Consider the following 25,641-nt stretch of genomic DNA (forward strand, 5'->3'; position numbering starts at 1 on the left):
GGGGTCGGATGTGGGCCGCCAACATTTTTGAGAATTTAAAGTGGGCCATGAGTTGGAAAGGGTTGTGAACCATGGTGTTAAGCTAAGCTAATTGGCTGCCGGCTGTAGCTTCATATAGACCGTACAGACATGAGTGGTATCAATCCTCTCATCTAACTCTAAGCAAATGTGGAGCTATTCCTTTAAATATGAAAATAATTAAATCACTGATTTAAGAGGGTGACCCAAGAGAACCATATGATGTTGATTAAAATCAGAAGAATTAGAGTAGGGAGGTGCTTAAACAGTCTCATTTTAGCTGCTTTTATGAAACTGAACTGATATGTAAACCAGAGCACCACATTTCCACAGTCTAGATGAATTAATTATTAAAGTATTGAGTACTATACATCTGTAAACAGCAGTATCATTGGGAGTGTGTCTACTTAAATTTAAGCTATCTCACTGCTCTGACACCTATTGCATTACTGTGCATGTGTACACAACAAGACCACGATGAATATTAGTTGTAATTTAAGTGTTTCTTAAACCCAGCAGACGCCTCACCTGATTTAGCTTATTTTTGCACGAGATGTGCTCACTTGTTGGACTAATCGGCAAGATAAATCAAGCACACATCAAAGCAGTTCAAATATTTAAAAGCCTATTCATGTTTTGTATATTTTGCCTGCAGGTCTGAAAGCCAGGACCACAGAGGGCAGTGTGGTGAGGTGAACCTGGGAAAGGCTGCAACAGCTGTGAGAAACCATCAGATCTGCCATTCCTCACACTTCAACAGCCAACAAGAGAGCGATTTACGACAGCCAGAGAGAGAGAGAAAGAAAGAGGGAGGAAAAAAAGGCGGGCAGGGGAGAAGGAGACATAAACAGAGAGAAAGAGGGAGAAAGAATGAAATAAACAGAGAAAGGAATAAAGATAGAGACGTTTATAAATGAGATGTGATAAAGCAAAGAAAACGACAGGAAAGAAAGATAAACAGACAAAAGAAAAGGAGAAAGGAGTGAGTGATGGAACAAGAGACAGGAAGAGAACAAGATGACTGATCGGGAAAGAGAAATAAAGAAGAGAGGTGATAGGAGCTAGAAAACAATTTCAGAGATTTGAAAATTAAAATGTGAGAATAATACATAATGTACAATTACACACATTGCTCTACTAAACACAAAAAGAGAGAGAGACTACTCAATCGTCAAGTCACATGCTGGACATGAAGGGTAAACACACAAACTGACACTTTAAAACACACGTCAGATCCAAGGTCATGCCTTCTACAGAGAGCGAAGAGACGAGCAGGACAGCTGAGGGAAGAGCAGCACTGTGCTGCAGCCAAAAGACCTGGCAGGCAGTCTAATGACAGGTTTAGATCCTCTAATATGTCAGTATCTTTCAATATGCTTAGACTACTACTGTCTAATGGCAGGGTCAAAGGTCAGGTAAACTAAAGGATGATGCTCCTGGAGTTGTTTAGGATTTAATGTTTACGGTAAGGGCCCTTCACTGGCACAGGTGGATTTGACCTCATGTCCTCCAGGTGAGGAAAAGTCTCCCTAACTACTAAACCAACCTGCTGCCCTGACAAATGTAAGCTCTATCCTGCTACAGCTCCAAAATCCCCCCACCTACACACACACACACACACACACACACACACACACACACACACACACACACACACACACACTTCCTCCTGTCGTGCTCTCGTTCTCTGTCTGCTTGTCTTGTCTGCGGTGGGTTGGTGGTGCGGAAAGCTTCGTTTATTTGGTTTTTTAATACAAGCTGACCCCTGTCCCCTGGTGTGTGTCTGTGTGTGTATGTGCACGTGTTTCGTGTGTGTGTGTGTGTGTGTGTGCGTGTGTGTGCGCGTGCAGGTCTAGTGAGCACTCTCCCATGACAACCACGTCAACGACCCAGAGTCGGTGTCGAAAGAAGACCACACCACACGGGGAGAACACACACATTAACTCAACACACATTAACACACACATGCATACACACATGCGCACAAATAAACTTTAACACATACACACTCGTATAGCCAAAAAAGCAGTATGGCACACAGAAGAATATATGTGTGTGTTTATGTGTGTTTTGGTCTTGAGGAAATCTTCAGCATGTGTTAGATGAATCCCCGGGGCTCTCACTCAACTCTGATTGGCTCGTCAGATTGCTGTGTTTGTTTCCACAGCGACAGAGCTGTCACTGCCTCCTACCACCCAGGTAGAGCTGTCAATCACACTGGATCCCAGCCAACCACACGCAGGCCTCACTCCAGCCAATCACAACACAGATCCTGTATTTAGCCAATAAGTCAACCGGTAATAATGGAACGAAATAAAGGGAAACATTAATGGAGCTTCTGCTTCACACTGGAGACAACACTGGTTAGAAACTGTATTTAAGGGGAAAAGAATAAAGAATCATTTTGAAAGATGATAAATTTTAGTGCTTAAATTCAAAACAGCCATTGTTTAATCAGAACTTGGCATCTGTCTAAAGAAAATTTGCCACATGCAGTTCTTTAATCACAACCTTCAGTTTGGTGCTATGCATTTTGAATTTCGTCATACCTTAAATCACATCATCACTTCCTTATTGCCACTTTTATTTATGACATAAATGCACCAGAGGGTGTGTTTGCAAACAATTATAATCCATCTTCAAAGGCTGACTTCACCTCACTTTAAGTCTAATGTATAATAATTTATCTGTTTACAGTATTGGCACTGTTGTGAGTATTTATATTTAACACTTACAGTGTGTGTTGGCAGTCTTCGGCCTCATCCATCTCATTTTATCAACAGGCTCTCCACTTCAAACACGACTCTGTGACAGTGAGGTGCATCAGACCAAAAATAAGCAAGCATGTTTGTGCAAAAAGCTTTTTAGTTTACCTCGTGTTTCCTGTGAGAACAGCTTGTTAATGGGAAGCCAGAATAACAACATATGCCTTTATTATTGTTGGCAGGTTTTCTTCTTGAACACAGGTGTAAAATTAGAATTACCTTTCTGCCTGTGATTGAATATGGGGATGTATTGTATATGCATGCAGAGCCCCCTGTGTTACGGAGCCTTGATTCAGTGTACCAATACATTCTATCACTGACCACTCACAGACAACAGCACTGGTATATTTTTATCCACAAAGCGATACTGGGTAAACTTCCTCTGTCCTCTCTTCTGTCTTAGCTCAGGCAGCTATCAGCTACACTCTTTTAGATGGTTGCTTTTCAATGAACCATGGGTTTTCACAAATCTGGGGCAAACTGCATTTTTTTATTATGTCACCTTGGACATGCAATAATCTGCAGAAAGACCTACAATTAGATCAACTTATATCCATTGATAACTTACGCAGCTGTCAAATGATACATTTTTTCTTAATCATGATTATTCGTTGAATTTCAATAGTTAATCGCGATTAATCACATGTTTTATCACATGATTCAAATTCTATTATTTTGCATTTCAGAACAGTTTTCTCTTGCTTGACAACACATAACCGTCAGCCTGTCTGAACTAGAAGCTAACGTTAGCATGTCTGACGTAATTATGAAGATGTGTGATAATTTATTTATCTGTAGACGAGCTCTGGGTAAGTTATATTTTTATTTTCCAACTCATTTGATCTTCACCAACAATAATTCAAGCATTGGATTTAAACAATTTAGGTCTCCCGACACACCCCTTTACGCTGACAGGAACCGTCCCCCTTTTGCTCCCACAGACGTGACTTGCCATGAAGAATCTTGCTCCGCAATGTAAAATCTTTGTAGGAAGTGTCTGTGGCAGCTTGATAACAAGTAAGGGTGGGTGAAAGGGTCAAAATAGTAGCAGCCAAAGATTCTAGAACGTAGCGCTGTAGAATCTTTGGTAGCAGCAGCAGTGACGTGTAAAATAAAGAATCTTTGGTGGCACGCTATTAACACAAATAAAAAAATTGCGTGTTATGCTCTGTCCTTAATCTCGTCGCCATTAACACGTTAATGCTGACAGCCCTACTTTAAAGGCATCATCAAGAAATCGGTAAATGAGACGTACTTGTTTTTCTTGAGAAGACATCAAGCTCAAATTGCTGTCATGTCGTATATGTGGTATTTTATGTTTATGCTGTATTTTAAAATGTGATGTGTCTGTATGGCTGCTATCTTGGCCAGGCCTCTCTTGTAACAGACATTTTTTTTTTTTTATCTCAATGGGACTTCCTGGTCAAATAATAGAAATAAAAAGAAATAAATAAAGTTAGCTTTGGCTAATTCACAGGGTACCACAGTACCAGGACTCTGGTATTGTGGTATAATTACACTTTTACACGATTTCTGCCATGACAAGTCACGTTTGTCATAGTGACAAAGGCCTACGACCCATTTTAGCATAACAAATGTGTTCATTGAAATCAGAAAACTATGACAGTGTGGCCTGTAAACTGATTATCAAGGGCAGATTTCTAACAAAGGCAACGTGGCTGGTGACACAAATAATGAGAAGAGTCATAAAAACTAAAAATAGAGCCTTTTCTATTTTGGAGTTGAGCCGTAATGGTAGGTGATGAAAAGTAGATGTAACACAATATAGAAGTCAGGGTCTTGCTCTGCAGTGTCACAGAAACATGGCTGTCACATGTTCATAAAAATAGACAAGTATACACAAGACATTCAGAGGAGGAAGCAGAGTGCAACAGACTGACAAATGTCACTATTAGAGAAGCCTTTGCAGGTCTCAGAACAGGCGTTTGTGTTTGTTTTATTGATAAATGCGCAGGTGTACGTGGTGTTGATCTGTGTGTGAGCAGTGTGGCAGTTATTACCTGAGATTAAACAGAAGGAAGTGTTTTAAAATGCACCAAAGAACAAACTGCAAATCCTACGACAATCATCTCTGCTGATGAAAATGTCACATCCTTCGAGCCGGATTCGAACCAGCGACCTAAGGATTACTATTTAGAGTCACTCTACAGTCCTCCGCTCTACCAACTGAGCTATCGAAGGAGTTGTGCTGTGTGTCCTCTGAAAATTATAACAATTATAACAATTATATTAATCTATAAATGATCTATAATACAGTTTTGCTCTATATTAAAACGTAAAATCTTGACCAGATGTTTGATGTACTGTTATTGTTACATAGTTTTCTTTTATTTGCAGACAAAGAGAGATTCTTAGTTCCTACTGTTCTGTGGATTGAGATCTGACCTGAATACACTACTGTGGACGCACATCAACATTGTTCACACATAAACAGCACTCACAAAATTAGCCTCAGTCTCTGAACCCTCATCACTCGATTACTGCAGATTTCAGGGCTGATGTGTTTGAGTTTTTGTCAGTGAAAACTGTGCATCTTTGAGGGTGTGTGTGTGTGTGTGTGTGTGTGTGTGTGTGTGTGTGTGTGTGTGTGTGTGTGTGTGTGGTTAATCCCTGTCCTTGCTCAACAGTCACACACACTGCTGTACTCACACATAGCAGTTTGTCCCCTGTGGGCTACAGTAGCTCCTTCACTGTGTTTGTGCCTCTGCTCAGTTGAATACAGTAAAGCCTTCGCACTGTAATCACTGATCAATAATAGTGATCAGAGGCCAGTCATCAATACTGTTCCATCTGCTACTATTTAGCCAGAGCAAATAACACACACTGAGGCCTGACAGCAGACACTTAGAGCTGCTCTGTGTGGCGTTTTAACAGCACTAAATGAGCACTAACAGCACTAAATCATTTCTAGATACAAGACAAACTACAGTATGAAGGAGAACCTTTAAAATACTAACACGTAACAGACACGACCCCTCCTCCAACCCACACACACAGGTCTACAGTATGAACCCATCATTAATGCGTTGGGCCGGATGTTGCTGTGACCTTTCTCTTTTTAGGCGTGACCCCAGCAGATGACCCTGGAGAGGGATTAGTCCCTGATACGCCTAATTAACCCCACAGCACACAGCTCAGACTGGAACAGCAGCTACTCACCCACACTACAACACCCGCACCCTGCTATATTTATACTTTCTTTCCACCCTTCTTTCTTTTGGTTGGAGTTCAGTAGAGCCACCTTCAGTTTCCATTTTCTTAAGTAGAAAATGGCCAAGAAGGAGAACAAAAGTTTGTCCCAAACCTGCAAAATCCATCTTCATATCCAAAACCATCTCACCATAAAATCAGCCTAAATCTTGCTTCCTTACTCCCTTTTCCAAAAAATTCCTTCCACCTTGACCCATCCATTAATACCCCTCTGGACCCAGCTAACCCCTGTGTAATCCCTTTGAAGCCTAAACAAGTGTATTTTGACTGTGGGGTTTGCAGAGAGGAAGCAGAGGTTGGATTTCCACAGGAGTTTGAAACCGATAAAAACATCAACACTGAAATCTGCGGAAATGAGCCACATGCAGGCACAAAAAAAAGATGTGACCCATCAGCTTCCACTGTTTACCCATGGGTCAAATGTGAATTAATACTAAATACTTCATTTAAAGTTTCCTAATGGGGAGGTCCTAGCTGATAATGATCCATTAAAATATACTTGATCTGCCTCAACACAGATTCTATACTCTAACTCACCTCTAACTTGTTGTTTACAACATAAATTACATGGTGTCTTTGTATACATGAAAAAACTGTTCACAGCATCCACGTCACAGAGTTGGGGTGCACCAGTGAAATGTCGCTGAAATGCTGACACAACCTGACTTTTGAAGCCACAGTTTAACTGTGTGCGTTTGCTTGGCACACACTGTTAATTGTTGTCATCAGGTTTGGTTCAGAATGATCAACTAAGCCTCCTAACATCCTGAGTAAAGGTTCAGATGTCCTCATTTGAAATCGCTCTTCACACTTGGTGACGCCTCACCTCAGAATAACACACATACGTGTGTAAAGATACACACAGCTGTTTATAATCATAGCCGCACACACACACGTACAGTACAGTATGTTAAGTATCCTGGGCTGGGTTCAGACGACGCAACACGACACCCAACTAGGAAACAGTTGCACAGAACCAGACACCGTATTTAGGAGGTCACCTCGCAACACATCTCCACGCAGTGATTTTTAATAGGCTGTAGTAAATAGCACCAGTATTCTGACTTTTTATTCAGGGGGCTTAAGTTACTGCGTTTATCTATAGGTTTACGTGACATATGCTAACTCCTGTCCTGTTCACACCTCTTTTGCTCCTCTGTGTGTGTGTGTGTGTGTGTGTGTGTGTGTGTGTGTTTACAGAATTTACAGCAATTTTTAACTGTATAAATCAGGTTTTAGTTGGAGTTGAATGAGGTAGTATTAGTACTGGTATTGGTGTAAAATATAATGAAAGTTAAAGACCAGTTAAACATCAAAGAGCAAACACAAACACACACACACACACACAGGACAAGGTTTGAAGGACAAGGTTGGTTTCCTGTGTGTTACTGTGGAGGCTTGCTCCCTTTGAAATGTTGCAAGTTCATGCACGTGTGTGTGTGTGTGTGTGTGTGTGTGTGTGTGTGTGTGTGTGTGTGTATGTTCGTTATCTCTTCACAGAGATTATGGGTACCTCCCTACAGCTGCAACTTTTCCCGGCTGTGTCATTTTGATAACTGTGTGGTTGCGAATGCCTGTCTTTGTTTCTGTTACTGTATGGAAAACATATGTAGCGTGTATCTATGTGCTTGCACAAACCATCTACTGAGGCCAGCGTCTGCCCCGCAGGTGTGTGAAGGTGTGAAGTAAATGAAGTAAACCACCTCCAAACACTTAAGCGTGTGTGACCTTGTGTACCTGTGAAAGTGTGTGTGTGTGAGAGAGAGAAACTGTGCATATTCGATGTGTGAGTGACTGTCTGATATTCAACATCTCACACCATCACTTTATATGTCACCTTGGCCTCACGCCTACACAGTTCATTGTGTAGTGTTTCAAACTCTGAGAACATCACATCTCAGTGAAAAATCATTTTCTTCTAAAAATTTCTGCTGATGAGGTTTGAGTTTCTGTAGGTGAACTACTTTTCTTCAGGGATCATTCATGTGAGGACAGGGGGAGGGGGTCTGATGTGGGGGACGGCAGAGGGGGGTAACTAGTTATTACAAGCATCCAGAGAGCCGGACAGATGGTTAGACACTGGTCAGGGTTATACAGCAAAAGGCTGTAAAACAGATATGGGAAAACCAGGTGTGTGTCACTTAGGAGAACATACACCCTCACAGATGCACACACACATATATGTACACCTTCACACTTACACATTCATGTGCACATTTGCCATGTGTGATGACAGGGAAAGGTTTGACACACAAGGGGGAAAAAAGACATTCAGAAGAAGAAATGGGCAGTTTGGGAATGTTGACACAGGACCACTCCAGATACTGTGACATACATCAGTCAAACCTGGAAACCACTCATTGAAGTGCAGTGATTCGACTGACAAAATGAGATTCAAGGGGTGAATTATCCACATAGCTGGAGATAGCAAACCTGTCAGTTGCAAACATGCATCACAGTTTACAGACTGATCCTGGTTCAGTGTTACCAATAACCATGGCTGTGTGAAAACATTGTTATTCTGTGCAGTCAGGGATCATTATTATCTTTGCAGACGCACTCACTTTCAGTTTTATCTCCAAATCAAAAACTGTTGTTTGTTTACAGCCTGTATGATTGTTTTGTCCCATACCAAGGAGAAACCATGGTAACAGTTACAAAAATGAAATTCAACTCACGTTGTAATAAACCTCAGCCTTAAATGTTCCCTCAAAGCTTTGAAGCTGCCTTTTTAAGTTCATCATTTAAGATATATCACTCTGTGAATTGGCATCTTTAGTGGGAAATCTTCACATTCAAGGTCCTATTTAATGGCAGATGAAGGCTCTGTTCATGCTGTTCACTATTTCATACACTTTTTCCCATAATTCAGCATAATAACTACATTTGGTATCTTTGGAAATGATGGTACTTTGCCAAAAATTACAGCTCTGTAAGTCTGAATGATGCTTGTCCATTTAGTGTGTTTGTAATGATATTAGTACCAAAGGCATGGAGTCAAAGCCTAAGGTGATATAATGTAAAAAAATGTCCACTCTAAGTTTAAAACTAGAGTGAAGACCATGGCTGCACTTTCTCTATCTATTCCTGTGAGGACAAAACACAGACAAAGCATCCCGGATCATAAAAAGAGCAAAATAACTCCAAGTAGCATCAACAACTTCTTTTCCCCAGCTCTGCTGTCAGCACCCTCAGGATCCGGGTGACACATCAGTTCCCTGGAACCACAGACAGGCGCCAAGGGCAGGTCTAATCTGTTCACACATCTGTCTCTCTTTCTCTGCTTCGGTCGGCTCGGCTCTCTGGGTCTCTGTCTCAGCCTCTCTCTGGATTCTCCTCAGTCACACCCCAGCTTACACTTACACCTGCACTGAGGCGAGACTATCCCAGTCGGGATCTTCACGGAGGCAGGGAAATAGATGAGAGCGCCTGGGAGAGGAAGCTTCATCTGTTTCATCTGTAACCACTGGTCACTGTTGGTTTCTGTTTAGACACGTATGCGGCCTGTGTTTGTGTGTGTGTTTGTTTACAGTCGCGGCTGTCTTGTGTGATGCCAGTTTTTTTATGATCAGGGCATATTAAACTGCTGCTGACAAAAACTTACCTCTCAGATACAATAGGGGTTGTATGTGTCATCTGGGCAGCAGAGGTAACTCTCAGGTCAGGATAACAGCTTTGTTCAATTAAACTACATGAAATCTATATTTAAGACAATACAACTGAAAGTGAAATATGTATTTCAATGAGGAAAGATGGGAATGGAGTGAAAGTTGACTTAAAGTTGAGGTGTTTAAACTTACATCTTTCTATTGGTTGATAAAACAGTAACACTTTTATACAATGAATCCTTAGTTTAGTGGCTTTCAGTAAGAATTTTGTATTTCAAAGTTGATAAATTGATAAATAAATCCAGGGTTTTGCAGAATCCACCAATATTGTTCATGTTTGGTGACAAGGTAGTTTAGATATATGGCTTTATTTAAAGGAGCTATTCATAAGGTTTGCCATTGCTACATAGCCAATGTTAAGATCAACAGCTGTTTAATTACCAGTCAAGAGAAAACATTCAAGTTCAGCATCAGGCATCTTTCCTTTACTCATCAAGAACTGTCTTAGGCGGTGGAAAGCAACATCAATGTTAACTCTTGTCTCTATAACGTCTTCTCTTCTACTGAAGTTAGCATGCTAACCAGTTAGCTTCAACCCATCTCGTCACTTTCCACTTGCAACTCACTGTAGCCTCCAATCTACCCTGAAGACGTACCACTGCTCAGAGGGGGGATTATAAAGTCTTGTAAAGACAACGATGGCTGGAGCTCTTGTCAAGCAACAATCACCACCACCCGATCCTGCCAAGAAACTGCGTTCAGCGGCAAAGACAACATAAAGATAGTTCCTTTAAAATGTGTTTGCATCAGCTGTCTGAGAAGACTTATCTTTTGATCTTATTTGATGGTTGCTTCATGTGACAAAAAAAAATTAAAAATCTCATAAATGACACATTTCTCTTTCAACTGGCGAAAAAGAGGCCAATATGAGAGGAGACAAAAGAAAAAAAAAAAAAGAATCAAACTAAGAGCGCCTCGACAGGCATCGCTGACTTCAGTCTCCTGTCAGCGCCTGCCTGTCAGCTGCCCTATATGATCGTGCTCCGTTCCCACGACCAACCCACTACAGGAGACGCTGCTGGGAAGGACACGGCATTCAGACACTAATGTAGCATGAGCTCCACTCCCAGTAAGACCATACTACTGACGGTCGCACATGTACGTGTGTGTATGTTCGAGCTATCATCTCCCAGTGCTGCCATTACCCACACCTTTCCATCCGGTTTAGACCCATGACCAAATAAACACCATTCACACTCCGTCTCAGTCCACATACACACACACACACACACACACACACACACACACACGTCTATGTAGAGATACTAGGCCTTGTGTCTTTTAATTGAAATAAAACGGAGTGTGAGTAGAGGTTATGACCTGGTGGTTCTGGTGATGCGTTATTAACCCTGCTCACCCAAAAGAGCTACAGTCTCTCAGACTCTCTCTCTCTCACACACTCCCACCATCTTTTCATACATGAATGTATATTTAACATCTAATGAAAATATGTCTCTTTCTTTGTTTGAAATGTTGGTGGCTTTCTCATGAACCCTAAAATTCACCCTTTTTCACTTGCAGCATTTGTGTGTGCAGTGTGACGACGGCGTGTTGGGGTCAAAATAATAGAAATGCTTTCATCACTGCTGCTGGCTGCTGCACAGAGGTGAGGTCATTTTTATGATTTTAGTTGATAACTTTTTGATTTTTATTTTATTTTATTTTTTCCTTCACAGATGCAAACATATATTTTTGAGGCCCACAAGGCAGTGTAGAAAAAATGACAAAAAAACTGCACCGCTTGCAAGGCTGTCATTACAGCTAAATTCAGTACATACAGCTGCCACTCATACATGACATGCATTAATCAATCTTAAAAGATAAGAACAGATTTGAAAGGGTCCCAAGTACAGTCAGACCCGAACAGAGGGCACATCTACATGGGCAGACCCATGACACACCACCAGTTAACACATGTTCGTCATCTTTCCCTACACTTCAAAGTTCAAACTCTCCATCTAACCTCAACACGTTTTTCACACGGACCCTAAGCAATACAACAGGTCCCTGCCCAACCTGATTGTACAGAATGTAATTTGGACCCATCCCAGGGGCCACAATTAGCCATAGATGGATGAAGACACTCCCTCAATCCATCAGTTTTCAGACAGAAACACTGTCTGTGCCACAAGTTGTCAGGTGTGGCACACAATAGAACAACAAAAAACAATTTTACCGACTTTAGTGAAATAACTCCAACTGTACAGTCCTGTTTTACTCTGAACTTCATCTGTCAGAACCAGAGACGTCTTCATTAGGCTCTAGACAGGCGTCCCCAACTGTGATTAGTAAATATCAAAATAGCATGGAGACAGATCACAGAATACCTCACAATGAATAATGAGGACATAATATTAAACAATGCTAAAGGAAGCACACAAAGCACATGAATATTTCTGGTAAATTATTTTTGTTGTGTTAACATAAAACTTACAATGATAATAATGAATGAAGTTAACTACTTTGTTTTATGTTAAATTCCATGTTTCCTGTTTATTTTGTATTTTCACTTCACTGTATCTCACTTGGCTCGCTCTAAATAACCATGTGTACACCTGGTCAAAAGAAAACCAATTAACATGAGGGAGATGGCGTACACGCATCATTTAGGCCCCAGGTTGGGTCTTGGATGCTTCCTGTCAGACCTAACAAAGTAGACTCTGCCGTTCATTCCACCTCCACCTGTCAGAACCTGAAATAATATCTCAATAAACATGAACTGTCCACTGCTCAGGACCAGAAACTGAGGGTGAAGCACTTTGTTGAAGGTCTCCTAAAGAGCTGATGTTTCTCAGGTCATCTTACACCTCCCTCCCTCCCTCCCTCCCCCTCTCATTTGTTTTCTCTCAGTGCTAATCTAAATTCCTCGTGAACACCTTCCATCACGCGCCTGATGATGCGTGCAGAGCGCCCTCCCTGACGAGACCGTTTCATCACTCCTCCAATACACTCACACACAATACACACTGCATTGTGTTCCTGGCCTTGACCTTTGACCTAATCTCCCATAATTCCACTGTGTTTGGATCCCACATGCACTGGCCTCTGAGCGCTAACAGATAAATCCAGTGGGCTTTCACCAACACAAACACAAACTGTTTGTGTGTGTGTGTCCTTGTGAATGAGTGTATTTATGTTTGTCTGCTTTGACTATCCATCCGCATACGTGTGTGTGTTTACCTACAGAATATCCTATGTACAGTACATGTGTACGTCTTATGATGGTAGAAGCACTGTTAGCACACCGTGTGTGTGTGTGTGTGTGTGTGTGTGTGTGTGTGTGTGTGTGTGTGTGTGGCCATGAATGTTCTCCACTCTGAGAGTTGTATTTAATTTAGGAGCATAGCTATGACTCCCTTGACTGCCATAGGCGTCACGCTCTGTAATGCCACAGGGGCCCAGAGAGCAAGGAGAGGGAAGGAGAATGAGAAGAAGCTGGTATCACAACTCATGAAATGCCACAGGAAAAACATCCGCAGCAGTGGCAGCACAGCCTCAGGTGAGTGGTGCTTGAGTTGGGCTGCCTGTGCTAGTTTTCAGGTTTCAGTTATTTATAAATATTGAAAGTTGAAAGTCAAGCTAAGTTGAGTTGATTCAATAGTGGATTCAGATTCAGTGAAATGCTTTACCTACGCCTCCTCTTTAATCTCTTGTCATCTCCTAGTCTGACTCACAGAATAGGCTGTAGAAATAAACCTGCCACTGGGCGCCTATTTCATGCGCCATCTCTGCCCTTTCTGCTTCCCCTGTTTTCAAATTTCACTGTTTTCAAAATCCCCTTGGTTACAGGAAACAACAACAACCTACGAGCTAGCAACCTACACTCTGAAAATGGCAAGTTTAGATGAAGATTGTGCAATCGCACGGCCGACATGTCTTTACTGTTTGTTGTGGCATTTTCTTTGGGGGGGAATTAGCCATTTTCATGACAGTGCTCTTCTCCCCGCATGCAAATCCCAACCAAACATTATTTTGCTGCTGCACCGTCACTGCATCCTGGGCTCAGCGCTGCCCATGACAACTGTGATAGGTCTAAAGAAATGAAAACAAGCTAGAGTGTTTTTTCCCCAACAGCAGAATGATTGTAGATGGGGCCAGACCACTCTCCAGCACCAACACACACTGTGAAGATGCGTCTGGCCATGGGAGACTAGTCATCTCCTTACGTGGGAACAAACCAAACAAACTCCTTTTCAAACTGATGATAATGCAGCTTGTAAAGATTCAATACGCTCTCTGCACTGTGGCCACACACATTTCCCTGTGTTGTTGAGAATGACGGTGTTTTAGTTATATGGTCAGAAATGTAAGCGTCCAGACACGGACACACACGTCTGTGTTAACCTTCTCATAATGCAGTCTGACAACATTTACTGTCTTACCTCAAATCCAATTATAACAAAGCCAGGCAGTTGGTGTGTGTTGTGTGCAAGTGGGCTGCATGCATGGATACATACACTGCAAAAAGTGTGTATATGTTTGCATCTGTTGTCTCTCTGCCTATATGAGCCCAGCATGTCTAAACAGGGCTGTGTTTAAGCCTTGTAAACACTAAACATAGTGGGCTGAGACCAGCATGCTGCCATGCTGCTTGTGATTAGCTGGTTACAGCAGAGTGATCAGAGAGAGCCAGGCGAGCGGAAACCAGACAATGTGTTTTATGTGGAGCTTATTTTAGCATATATTTCCCAGAATTAGCTCCACCACGGCAGGGCTAATTTCAGACATAGGGATGTAAATGCTAAATATAACGTAGCTAGCATCCAACAGATGCAAAGACAGAAACTAATAAAATGCGAACGCTTCTTTGCCAAGTTAGCACATAAACATACATTGCTGTGGTGCATGGACACATCCACCCAAAAGGGTGGGTAACATAGCTGTGCCATATGCTCTGCCTGTAAACTTTTCCTTGAAAAGAAGCTATTAAAAAGATTAACATCATAAACACAAACAAGTTCCTTGAAATGCAAGCATGTGTACAGAATATGGACGTGACTATTTGTGTCTGTGCAGGCTAAAAATCTATTCTGACCAGAGGTCTAAGGTGTCTCATTATCAAGTTCAGAAAGCAGATGTCTTTGTGCACAACACTTCCTAACTGAGGTGGCGTGGGGGGATCAAAAGAGGACTAGTCCGAGCAGCCCATTACCACCATAAACAACCACGAGCACAAACACACACACTCACACACACACACCTCTCTTCATGTCCCCTCTCACCCCTGGGTCAGCCCTCTTTTTGCTCCTATTTTCCTGTTGTCCATGTCTGTCAGCAACCTCTCACACACACACACACACACACAGCAGCAGCAGCAGCAGCAGCACAGGGGCACATAAGCAGTCAAAATAAAGTTATCTAGAGGTAAACATCCACACACACAGCATTATCACAAAGACAGAGAGTGAGGGAGGAGGGGGATGAAAGAGAGGGAAAAGATGGAGTGGGCCAGAGAGAAGTGTTATCTGTGGTCATCAGCTAGAGAGAGAGAAGGTGTTGAAAGGGAAAAGCCCCAAATCCTAGACATCAGCATCTGAAACAGCAGGAAACTCACACTGACACCAAGTGAAAACCAACACCCCGTAACCTACACACCAGCATCAAGCATATTAGGGCTCACAAAAGCTCTCCAGGTAATTACAAGTTGGGGCAGATGCAATGTGTGTGTGTGTGTGTGTGTGTGTGTGTGTGTGTGTGTGTGTGTGTGTGTTGCAGCAGCAGTCAGTGAGGCGCAGAGGTGACGCTGTATTATCTGGATCACTGATCTAAACACACAAACACATAAGCACACGATCCTGCACTCTCAGGACAATCAGATATTACACAGCCTTGTTATTAGGGAGTGTGTGTATGTGTGTGTGTGTGTGTGTGTGTGTGTGTGTGTGTGTGTGTGTCTGTGTGTTGTACTTGCTACATAGTAAGGACCAAAAAAAGTATTTTACTAACAGAGTGAGGACATTTTGGGAAAGTGAGGACATTTTGGCCAGTCCTCACTTCTTCAAATCACATTTTGAGGGTTAAGACTTGGTTTTAGAGTTATGGTTAGAATCAGGTTTAGGTTAAGGTTTGGGTCAGGGTCAGGGTTAGGCACTCAGTTGTGATGGTTAAGGTTAGGGTAAGGGAATGTATTATGTCAATGAGTGTCCTCACAAAGATAGAAGTACAAGTGTGTGTGTGTGTGTGTGTGTGTGTGTGTGTGTGTGTGTGTGTGTGTGTGTGTGTGTGAGAGAGAGAGAGCGAGAGAGAGAGAGAGAGAGTGAGTCAGGCGTAAGGCTGCAACTGTTTTGTATAAAGCCATCAGTGGTTGTGGCAGGAAAGGCCAAATCACTTACATATTTTAAAGACAACGGGGGAAAGAAAAAAAAAAGAGGAAATGAGTGGAAGGGTCTAACAAGAGCTGTGTGTCGGTCTGTGAGTGTGTTGGGGGGGTGACAGCATGTTGGCAACACCTCCAGAATTAACACCTTATTATTCACACATACATCATTGTGTGTTCGTGCATGTGTGTGTATGTGTCTGTTTTAGAGACCAGGTTATGAGACAGACAGAGCAGGGAGTGACCGTGTATCTCAGGCATTCTGGGTAAAACATGGGCCATTATTCATGAAGCAAATCTGAGAACATGCATCACAGCTTTTGTACAATTATCTAACATGAATATGAAAAGTAGTCACTGCATTCATGACAAAAGCAAGTAAGACCACAGGATTTATCAAAGAGAGATTATCAGCTGATTTAAAGACAGTTTTTACAGCACAGTAAATGGAGAAACCAGGAGTCGCCTGCTGAATTTAAGGTACACTGTAGATTTGTCAGAGATGAGTTTAACTGCAGTGTAAACCCACACATTTGTATTTGCACGCTGCAGGCTGTGGAAATGTATATTGCCTCTGCCACATTTGTGCACATACTAGTGCGTCCCATGCACACGAAGGAAGAGCATAAGATATTAACACAATGAGGACCCGCTCATCAGAACACAGGCTACCTTTAATATAAACAGACAGGAGTAATGAATGAATGCAACACTAGGTTTCTGCAGTATGAATGAATCATCTTGCAATTGTGATTTCCTTCTGAATGGTAAACTGGTGTAAAAAAGATGGGTCCCCATTGTATTTTTGGGCAAAATAGAAGCAAAAGTCAACAAAACCCAAATGCGAGTGGTCTGTGTTTTCGCTGAGTGATATTATGTTATAAAGTAGATTTTTCTGTTCTTGCCTCTTGGCTTGAGCTGGCTCCCTGGGGTATGGTACAGCAGACGCCTTGAATGCGAATAGTGAAAAGAAAAAAGTGAAGTGTTTCCATTTAAATTTTGCAAAATATTGCATTGTTGAATAGTCTGACAAACAGACACTCCAAAACACTCCTGCTAGCTTAAACCGCTATGCAAAAACAAATAACCTTCAGATAACCTTTAACAAAATAGAATAGAATTTATTGAAACTAGTTTTACATGCTGAAAAAATAAAAGTGATGATTTTCACAGTAACTATGACTTGCACTGAATTAAAACTTAAAGAACTCACAGCAGAAATGATCTCATCATGTTGTGATTATTGGTTAAATGATATTGTTTTTCATTTTCTATAATCAACAAAAGGTGTTTTTTTTCTGGCTAAAGTTAATTGAGCTTCTTTATAGTGTTTATAGACATATTTATAGTAATCAATATCTTATGATGGGTGTTGGGTAATGGGTGTTTTTGAGAAAAAATGTCTTAGTATTTCAATATGTTTCAGTAATCCAAACAACACATGAGCAAGGTTCAACTGTGTTCAATGCTTTGTTTGCTTCATATCATCCATCTTAAACAAACATAACGTTCCACATGATGTTTGACCGTTTACATTCAGGTTTATGATGCATGATATACAAAAACACAGGAATCACACGTAATTTAATAAAACCTTTCCTTCGTGGCATGTGGGGGCACATGTGAAGGGCTAATGCATTCTTTATGGGGCACAGCGACTTTGCATGGTTACTGACCAGACCAGGAAACTGGAGGTGGACCATGGGTTCACCATCCACCCAAAAACTTTCTCTGTGAGTAGACCTCATCACACACACACACACACACACACACACGATTCAAGATTCAAGAGTCTTTATTTGTCATGTACACAGTTATACAAGTACAACGTGTAGTGAAATGTGATCTAAGTTAAAAGAGAAAATTAGAAAAGGCAATAATGGTAATAAAAGGTAATAAAATATATATTAAAAAATATATATATATATATTATATATATATATATATATATAATATATATATAGGACAGGAAAGTTCAGTTTGTGCTTATAATGAATAGTTAAGAAGTTGTGGTGGCATGTCCTGATTAAGACGTCTTATGGCCTGAGGAGAGGAGCTCCTCCTCAGCCTCTGAAAATAAAACAAGCTCAAAAACATGAACAAAATACTTCTAAGTGACAACAAATTCGTGATTTCATTAATTATCACAGTGATAGATCCTAAAACAAGTTGCAAGGTTATGATACTGACCTCCTGCCACTTCCTCTAACCCTGAAAGTCATTCATAACAGCAACTCAGCAGCTCCTTCTCTCTAAAGCCTCTCCTCCCCCTCATCTCCCAGACTCCCCTCTTCCGTGCCTCCCTCCTTCTATCTATGTCTTCCCCTCCACCTCCCTATCACCCCTCTCTGCTCCTCCCGATTCTACAAGACTTGTGTGTATCGCTTAAACCTTCATACGCACAGAAGATAAGTGATAAGTGTGGCCCGGGTGTGTTTGTGTGTGTAATTAATGAGCTTGCGGGGGTGAGGACATTCCGTCAGACGGCTGTCTCCATGAGCAATCAGTTGTTACCTTAGAAACGCGCAAGAAATGAACCAGATTTTCACTGAAACAAAACACACACAAACTTGGACAAAGACAAGCTGCCACCCTCCTTGTCCCAACATTTATCCTATCTCTGACCTTTTTAATTACACACTATTTCAGAGACAAATACACACATTTATCTTCCTCATGGCTTTCCCCTCTCTGATATCACAGAGTGTATCCTGAGTCTTTGCCATCCACAGTTATTACCCCTAACTTCTGGGATTGCTCTGTCTCTCTTTGTAGTCAGTTGGCTCTGTCCGGTTGCTGTCCGGTCGGCGAGGCCGTGGTTATTTATCACCCGATGGTAAAATGGAGGGGGCTTGCCAGGCGCCCGGGCCTTATTAGTGAGATTTACAGTGTGCAGGAAAGGTTCTCAAGGGGGAAACTCTGCTATAAGCACCATCAGCTGTTCATCAGATAACACCCACATGGCTGGACCAGTACATGGTCAGTACATGAGAAGTCAAACGCACACAGAAAGGTGGAGCGGGGGCATGCCAATTTCCCAGTGGGTTCAAAACACGGACCAGAGTGACCTTTCACTGTAGTGGTATTTGTTAGAGTTTGATTTTTTTTTACTTTTCCTCCCATGAAACTTCTTGTAAAACTGAAAGAGTTTTGTCATAGTTTACTGAATTTCAGCTTTATTATACAGTTCAGACTTACAGAGACTTAAAACATATTAATGCTGCCTATCAGCTAGAAAGCTGGACCTACAAAAGTTTTAACAGATCACATTTCGTTTGTAGATGTTAATTTTGTTTAGAGATTCGAGTCAAGTCAGTTGAACACAGACACTGATTGAGGAACGAGGCTTCAGTAACTGGCATTGATGGTACCAGCGTGGCCGGACATGTCAAACACAACTGGTGGTGGGAAGCTAATGAGGGATTAGTCATATTCTTGTTGCTGCATTAGTGAAGAGTGATGTGCAGAGGGAGGTTGGGTAGGTGTTAATGACTTCATACTCTACTAAGCCCACAGTAACAGGGCCGGGCTGTGCAGGGATTTCGGTGTAGAGGCCACATTTGAAACTGCAGGTCACATGATTGGACTTTTTGCAATATGCACCGATTATAAATGAAATTATTTATTGTTCATTCACATGCACAGGCAGATTCCTACTGGAATCTACAGAATACTGCGAATTGAGAGAAATAGGGAACAATGTTTTTTTTTAAAGCGTGTGCATGCACGCACGCACGCACGCATGCACACACACACACACACGCACACACACACACACACACACAGTAAAAGGTAGATCACTCAACAATGCCTAATGTGAACTTTTCCTTGGACACTTGATGTCACAAGCCTGTTGCACAAGTGCATCTACCCTCACATCCAGACACACAAATAGCCCCTACACTCCCACACTAATGTGCCAGGGTTAGCGACGTTTGACACCATCACACCTGATGCAGTATCTCTAACCAACCTTACACAGTGTGCTTGTTAAAGTTGAATGTGTGCTTGTCATGTAGCATGCAGCTAAGCGGTGGACCTGTGTGCTCTTATCGAGCTCTTAAGTGCTGGAGTGGGTGAGAAAAGATGAACAGGGTCTCTGTCGTGTGTCTTTGTCACGGCCTCAGGCTTCACGACCTGGTCTGATAGCAGCCAGCAGTATCATTACTGCACTTACTGCATGCGTAAGTGTTGTTTGACACACACATACTGCAGATACAGTCACACATTCATGCACTGGGGTTCACAGCTTACCCACACACATAATGTTACTGCCATTTCCTCCAACACCACAGTGGCTCCAAAACCTCTAAAGAGCTCACTTGTCTAAATCACGAAACCTCATATTTTCACTTATGTGAGCGTGAACACAAACTAACATCACGAGTATTTAGTATCTTATAATTATGAACACTACAGTGCTGGAAGAAATGGACTAACTAAAGAAGCAAATTTTCATGAACGTGTGCCTAATGTGATCCAAAGTCTTGCAATCTCTCTGGCAAAATATATATACTTGGCAAAATGCGTCTGATTGAAATATTGCTGAAATAAGGCCGCAGCAGGCTCAGCGGTTTCACTGGCATCGGACCAACAGGCCGACGGGGCACAAAGCCCCTAACCTCAAGTTTTGACATCCATTCAAGTCTTCAGCTGTGATGTTATATGTATGAGGCCACTAAACAGATCTTGTGGAGCACTTTCACTATCATCCATATGCAGAAGCTTCTTCCTTCCTCCCAGACAGCGGCGGCTGTTGGCTGAATGCTCCTGGTGAACACTCTTCCTCAGAAGCCAAAGAGATTGGATTGATTTCTTAAGCTGTTTTCTTGGCCTCTGCCACGGGTACAACAAAAGTGTTTTTATGTGGATCAGTGCGTCTTTGTATTTTCATTTGTGTGTGTGAGTGCGTTTATGTGTGTGTGCATGAATATGATAACTGTGATGAGGTTATTTTCGATTCAGTTCCTCCACTCCTCTGAGGCTGTCAAAGAGACAGAGCGGCAAGATGAAAGACCACAGAGAGAAAAAGCACAGAGGAAGGGTGTGTGTGTGTGTGTGTGTGTGTGTGTGTGTGTGTGTGAGAAAACAAGCAGCCTGAATTTACATGGCAAAAGTTCATTTCTGCTCTTTGAAGTGGGGAGTATCAGTGTCTTAAGAAAACACAGTGAGGAAAGGACAGTTGACTGCATGTATTTGTTGGTGTGAGAGACAAAAACAGAGCGGGAGGATGAGATGAAACCATTAATACTTCTTTATCACAGAGGTCCCTCTTTGCCTTCATCTCAATCTCATCCTCCCTTCATCCTTCTTCTCCCTCTCTCAATCTCTCCGTCAGCATTTCTTTCACTACTTGTCTCATAGCAGCAGAATGATGGGGCTTGGTGACTCCAGCCCTCATAAATTTGATAATGAGTCTCTTCATTAATGCGATACTGACTCCTCCCCTCTCCAATGTGAGTGTGTGTGTGTGTGTGTGTGTGTGTGTGTGTGTGTGTGTGTGTGTGTTTCCCCTGTCTTCACTCTTATCTCCTGCAGAGATGAAAAGAGCACGGCCCCTCAGAAAGGGAAAAGATCACATATACAGAAAACAGTTGGAGGGAAGAAGAGCAGAAGATAAATGAGAGGATGATTAAGAGAGTATCACAGAAATGCGTCATGCTATTCAGGAAAAAGCTGATTTGTGCTGAGCAGGAGGTTTGGATGTTGACTTTTATGTTACAAGTTTCATTCGTGATGTCTAATACTAGCATCTACAGTAGAGGCTGTACACAGAAATCATCATTTTGTGCCATTTTTTCACTACTACATTAAATGTTCTTTGCAGTTTCTGTCATGTTCATATTGCCTTGCCACATCAAGGCACCTGGGGGCCAGGTGCATAAAACTTTGTAGATTTATGACTACAAAGGACTACAACGTTGACTTAAAGACAAAAATAGACAAAAATATGCTTGTGCATTCTTTTTGTCAGATATATAAAGCCATGTGTTCACCTGGCTCTGTTTTATAAAATCTCAATCATTGTGGAGCTGTGTAGTCCAACAGTTAGCCATACAAAGATATAGAAACAGTCTAATCATCCATTTGCCTATCAATGTTTGCGCCAGCTGTAAGAAGAAGTGTCGTTTCTGAATGTGTCACATCTGCAAGGTTCCCCAACAGCAGAAACATCAGCTGTCAATATGCATGCATGGCCGACATTTGAAGGACTAAAATTCATTAAATTTGGTATTTTGTTAGCTGATTTGTTCAGTAATTCATTATCTATACAGCTTATCCTTGGGGGCTGGGGCTAATCCCAGCTGACACTGGACAGGTCGCCAGTCTATCACAGGGCTTACATATAAAGTCAGAGTCAACCATTCACGCTCACATTAACCCAATGTGCAGGTCTGTGGGAGGAAGCTCGTGTACCCAGAGGTAACCCACGCAAGCACGCGAAGAACATGCAAAGGCCCCAGCCAGCCGCCAGGTTGAACCTTCACGCTGTGATGCGACAGGTGAACCACTGCACCCACCCTGCTTACGTTGTGGTTTACGACCACACCACCCCGAATGATTTCTTGCAAATCTCTTATTAAAATTTTTCCATTTACACATGATCAAATGACAGAACCTTGGTGGACTTTGCTGGTCTAAAATAATGGGATAGTTAATGTGAACAGGAATAAATAAACCAAATTAAAGAAAGGAACTTAATTAAACTTAATTATTTATTATTTACAAATTCTTTGTCTGGAATTAGGGAGGAATGCATTTTATACATTTTATATTTTCAACTGTTGTCTGATCTGTAGAAAATGTGGTAATGAAGCAACCAGGCTTTCATCTGTCCTTTGTTTGAGCTCAGCCTTTTCCTTTTGTTGGATCCTGTAATTTGCAGTATGCCTCTCACATTTTTCAGCTACACCAGATTGACTGAATCAGTTTAAAATCTCTTTTACACTATTGTAGGCTCGAGATACAATCAGGCTTCACACCAAATATTCAGCTGTCCATCCCACCAAAGACCCCTCACCCTTTTCCCCACCACTGTCACGTCATCCAAAAAGATTGTCAGTAAAAAACTTTGACAAGCAGCATGTGAGCCCTCAGATGCTGTTACCATAAGATCACGTTTTCTTACCTTTGTCCATAACAGACATGAAGACACACTCCTGTACAACTACACACAACATGTGCGCACAGGTTTTACTAACTTTTAGATGTCTCGTAATACTTTTTATTGAAAGTGAGAGGGGAACAGAGAGAGAAAGAGGGTGCGATAGAGTCAGAGGGAGACAGACAGATGGAGACAGAGAAGTGGGGAGCTCGCTCCATCGCTACCATGTCTAAAGGAGCCGGTATCTCCAGATAAAATAATCTGGTTATTCTCAGCAACACCGGGAGGAGACGTGTCTTTTACATGGCACGGCTGTGTGAGTGTGTGATTGCATGTGTAGTGTGTAGTTGTGTGTTAATTGCATCCACAGGGGAAAGATACAGCACATTATGACACATTAACATTAGTATTTACTTATTTAGTGGAAAGCAGGAGGAAAAAAACATTAGATTGAGTTTGTAGTCACCAGAGCTGCAGAGACACAGAAACGATTTAAAAAGCCTTTACTTCTGCTTCACCAGGACCGTGCACTTCTTTAATGTATACTGGAACAGTGCAATGTGGTGAACTATCACTTGCACTTTCTTAGATTGTTGGTTTAAACCCACCAGAAGGGGCTTTAAATAAAAGCGCCACATGATTTATGATATTATCAAATACAATATGCTTGACGCCCTCTAATTTCCTCTCAATGGTATGATCTTGAAACAAAACCTCTGATTCATATTCTTTTTGTTTGCAGGCCAAAAGCTGGTTAACCTCCTGTGGGCCCGGGCAAGTATCACTGTCTATCAAATGTTTATGAAAAAAAACAGGAATCCCTGGAAAGTATTGTTATTGAGGGGGTTATCATTGTTAACTGAGCTACACTCATGTATTTTTTATGATGGCCATGTATCATATATTTCTGTGGGGTGTTTTGAGCAATTTTCTCAAACCACAGAGGAGCACCACAGTTTAAGTAAAAATATGAAAATGATCACAGTTGAAGTTAGGTTTTCACTCATGTAGAATTTCTTCTAAAATTATATTTCCATTCTGTCTATTTAAAATTAGCCCATATGATCTTTATATTGGTGTAGGAACTAGAGGTGTTCAGTATATGACATCATTTTTCCAACCCAGTTTAGATGAAATCACACCCACTCCCATCAGTTGACAGAATAAGCTAAGCCCTATCCCTAAACCTAACCATATTGAAGTGTTGAAAATGGACGTATGCTTCAATTTAAAACACCAGCGTTCAGTACATGTGCTAACAAATCTTTCTCAGAGAATCTTTAAACTGAAATGAGTGTAACTAATCACCATAATCACTGATCGTATCCTCACTGGTGACTGAGAACAGTGTTGTCAGCTCAGCTGTGACATACAAAAAGTTACTTCCTCATTAAAAGTTTATTAAAAGACTGTGAAAACCACAGAAACGAGCATAAACTAATGACTCAATCATAAGGAACAGGCTGCTGAATTATTAACTTTGTGTACAGTCCTTGTACAGGCTAGTTTTATACTGAATGTGAAAGCTCTAACTGTCAACAGACTGAAGGTACTACTGATCTGAAGTCAGAACGTCCGGCCTGCTGAATACAGATTCTTTCACCTACTGTTACACTGAATGTGTTTGACTGCTGATTGCAAGGACTTATCTTAGGAACAAAGTGAATTAACTACAAAGTCAGTGACGACAAATCTTTGAATTGAACAAAATGATTCGAATCAGCAGACTAAGCTGTTATTTCCATGTCTGGTAGGAACAATTATTGGCTACTATATACTCTATGTGTGCAATATTTATTGCAGAGAGATGCCTGGTTGCTCTTTCTTGGGTTTTTCCTTGTTAAAAGGTTTTTTTTGGGGGAGACTTTTCTGTTGAGGATCTACAGATAGAGGGTGTCGTATGATGATTTGCCATTTGTGGTAAATTTGTGAGCTGTGATTTTGGGCAAACTAAATAAAACTGACTTGACCTGCCAAAACATTATCTCCTTCAAGCTTGCACAGCTCTCCCTTGTGTTCGCATAAAACACAGTGCATAAATCACAGTTAATTAAGTCAGATATTTAGTAACATGCATGTTGCATCAGTCTATATGATGCTACTGTAGAAAATTAGGAATGACTCCAGTCCGAGTCAGATTTGCCTTTGAGTATTTTAAAGACTAAAATCAGGAATCTTTAAATCACTGGCATCGATCAAATAATCAATCATCATCATCATCATCGTTATCTGGTATTTTGGAGTGTTAAAAATCTTCCATACTGCAAGAAGACAGCTCTAACTAAGCCACATCATTACAGAGCTATAGTATGCTAAGCTCACTCTTTTATTTCTATTCAGGGTTATAATGAGAACAGTCTATATAATACTGTATATATCATCAGTATATTCTTACCGCTTTTCTTGCTCTTTAAATACTGTCTTACTCAAACACACATGCACAGAGAGGACCTGTGGTGTGTCAGTGCTGGCTGATACTTTTACCAACAGTGAGCGCATGGTGTTCATCTGGCCTCCCTGACACTCATGATGTGACAT

The 25,641-nt window shown here is 41.5% G+C and overlaps 1 protein-coding gene and 1 non-coding gene across 3 annotated transcripts in view; both read right to left on the reverse strand.

The window, feature by feature from the left end:
• Positions 1–25,641, reverse strand: part of LOC139621832 (hormonally up-regulated neu tumor-associated kinase homolog) — a 118,519-nt gene that overhangs the window by 65,634 nt on the left and 27,244 nt on the right. The gene's annotated exons all lie outside the window — the stretch shown is intronic.
• trnay-gua (transfer RNA tyrosine (anticodon GUA)) lies at positions 4,896–4,985 on the reverse strand. The gene is given in 2 exon segments: positions 4,896–4,931; positions 4,949–4,985. It is a non-coding gene; the product is annotated as a tRNA-Tyr (tRNA).

This window comes from Trachinotus anak, unplaced genomic scaffold (genome assembly GCF_046630095.1).
Source record: "Trachinotus anak isolate AG129_WGS33_773 ecotype Australia unplaced genomic scaffold, CSIRO_AGI_Tana_v1 ptg000005l, whole genome shotgun sequence".
Classification (NCBI taxonomy): Eukaryota; Metazoa; Chordata; class Actinopteri; order Carangiformes; family Carangidae; genus Trachinotus; species Trachinotus anak.